We start from the raw sequence: 2870 nt of genomic DNA, 5'->3' as shown, positions 1-2870 counted from the left end.
CCTCAGGGCCTTGGGTCTTGATGGAGCCTCTACCAAGAACATTTTTCTTTTCCCTGCCTGGCTTCCCTGCCTCATTCAGACATTAGCTCAGACATTACATCTCCTGGGAAGCACCCTCATGGCTGCCCTCAAGATGCTAGCATTCCTGGCATCTCTTTTCTATTCAGTGTGGTTTTATTCATAAGCATTAACTCCTGATCAGTGCAGGAGTTTCGACCTGTTCTATTTCTGACCTAGGCTGGTTCACCCCTCCTTAGGCAACCTGGTGGTTCCCCCGTTCCCAGAAGGTCATCATATTGATGCTGAACTTAATGTGGACACCTGATTGGCATAGTGCACTACAGTCCGGAACTCCTGGACTCAAGTGATCCTCCATTCTCAGCCTCCTTAATAGCTGAGGTTACAGGCATGTGCCACTAAGCCAGGCCATAAACACTAACTCAGATTTAGATTATGAAAAATGGATAGATGGAAGGATGGGTGGATGTGTGCATGCATGGATGGATGCAAGGATGCATGGATGGATGGACAAATGGACAGGAGGATAGATGGTTGGCTGGATGGATGGGTGAATGCATGGATATAATATGTTAAGTTATATACACGTATCAATGGCTGGAGAGATGGCTCACTGTTTAAGAGCACCGAATGTTCTTTCAGAGAGGAACAAGGTTCACTTCAATTCCCAGCATCCATGTGGTGACTCACAGCTTTCTATAAGTCCAGTCCAAGGTGATCCAACACATTTTTTGTCTCTGTGAGCACAGCATGCACATGACACACAGACAAGCAGGCAAAATACCCATTGTCTTAGTCACTGTTCTGTTGCTGTGAAGAGACACCATGACCAAGGCATCTTTTTCAAAAGGAAGCATTTAATTGGGGCTTGCTTACAGTTTCAAAAGGGTAGTCCACTGTCCTCATGGCAGGGGGCATGGCAGCACAGAGCAGGCATGGTGCTGGAGAAGTAACAGAGCTACACCTGCAGAGAGAGATCAGGCAACATCAAAGCCTATCCCCAGTTTCTACCAACAAAGCCATACCTCCTAACCCCTCAAAATAGTCCATCACTGGAAAACAAGCATGCAAATATGTGAGCCTATAGGGGCCATTCTCACTGAGACCACCACACCCATAAACACAAGATTCATAAATAAGAAAAAATAAGGAGAGACACAAGTGCCTGCTAGAGGATCTTGGCCAACGTATAAGATATTCTGCTGAATGTGATGCTAGAAAGTAGGTCCAGGCTTCCACCCAGGAGGAAGCATTCCACACCCCTTGACTCCTTTACCAAGAGAACTGGAAACATAATTCACCAGAAAAAGATGACAAGCTAAAGGATCAAAATGCTAAGAACACATCCAAGATGGTAGAAAGTCAGCAGATCAGGATCAAGAACAAAGGAAAATGTTGAACAACACGATGTTTTGTTTGGGTTTTTTTTTTCTGAAACAAGGTTTCTCTGTGTGGCTCTGGCATGCCTAAAACTAGAGATGTAGACCACACTAGCTTCAAACTCAGATCTAGCTGCCTCTGTCTCCAGCGTGCTGGGATTGAATTTGTGAACCCAGTCAAATGAGTCTTTAAAAACATCCTTTGAGCTGGGTAGGCCTAATGGCATATGTCAGTAACCTCTTCATATGAGAGGCAGGAGGAGTATGAGTTTAAGACCAGTCTGAACCACAAAGTAATACTGCATCTCAACATCAAATGGGCTGAAGAGATGGCTCAGCAGTTAAGAACACTTGCTGCTCTTATACAGGCCCCATCTTCACTTCCTAGTGCTCACATTCAGAGACTCACAAATACTTGTTACTTCAGATCAAGGAATTGCTGAAGCCCTCTCTGGCTCCTGATGGCACCTGCACACATGCGAAGTATATACCTACACTTGGGCACATACATACCTATAATATAAAATAATATTTAAAAACAAAAAACTTAGTTTCGAGATTCAAGATTTTTTTTCTTGAATTCTTCGAAGAACATTCTTATATTATTTAAACCCTGGTAGAATATAGAAAGAAAACATTTTGAATTGCCTAGCCTATTTTATGAGAAACAAGTATCATTTTAATAAAATTTTATAATCTTATAATAACTCCATGGGAATTCAAGGAAGTATATAAGAAAACTGAGGAACAACTCATCTGGACTAAAAGCATATGATAAATAGTCATTCTAAAGAGCAGTGAGAAGGCTGTCCACAAAACTCGGCATCCACTCCTGCCTCAGATAGCGAGGACAAAACATACTGAGAAATGTAACTGTGTTCAGAAAAGAGAAGCAGGGAAGAAGTCCAAAGGAATAATAACAGCACCCATAACAAACTGGATGGATGTCAGCTTTTGAGACTCTGAGTAAGGAATTAACACTTTAAAAAAAAAATGAAACAGTGGAAAAACCATACTGAGAAATGCAACTGTGTTCAGAAAGGAGAAGAAGGGAAGAAGTCCAAAGGACTAATAACAGCACCCATATCAAACTGGATGTCAGCCTTTGAAACTCTAAGTAAGGAATTAACGCTTTAAAAAATGAAACAGTGGCCGGAGAGATGTGCTAGGGAGATGTGCTGGAGAGATGCACTGGAGAGATATGCTGGGGAGATGTGCTGGGGAGATATGCTGGAGATGTGCTGGAGAGATGTGCTGGGGAGATGTGCTAGAGAGATGTGCTGGGGAGATATGCTGGGGAGATGTGCTGGAGAGATGTGCTGGAGATGTGCTGGAGAGATGTGCTGGAGAGATGTGCTGGGGAGATGTGCTGGGGAGATGTGCTGGAGAGATGTGCTGGAGATGTGCTGGAGAGATGTGCTGGGGAGATGTGCTGGGGAGATGTGCTGGTAAAGTGCTTGCCACATAAACATG

Source organism: Arvicanthis niloticus, chromosome 16 (genome assembly GCF_011762505.2).
Source record: "Arvicanthis niloticus isolate mArvNil1 chromosome 16, mArvNil1.pat.X, whole genome shotgun sequence".
NCBI lineage: Eukaryota > Metazoa > Chordata > Mammalia > Rodentia > Muridae > Arvicanthis > Arvicanthis niloticus.
The sequence above is the reverse complement of the archived record's forward strand: the minus strand, read 5'-3'. Positions refer to the sequence as shown.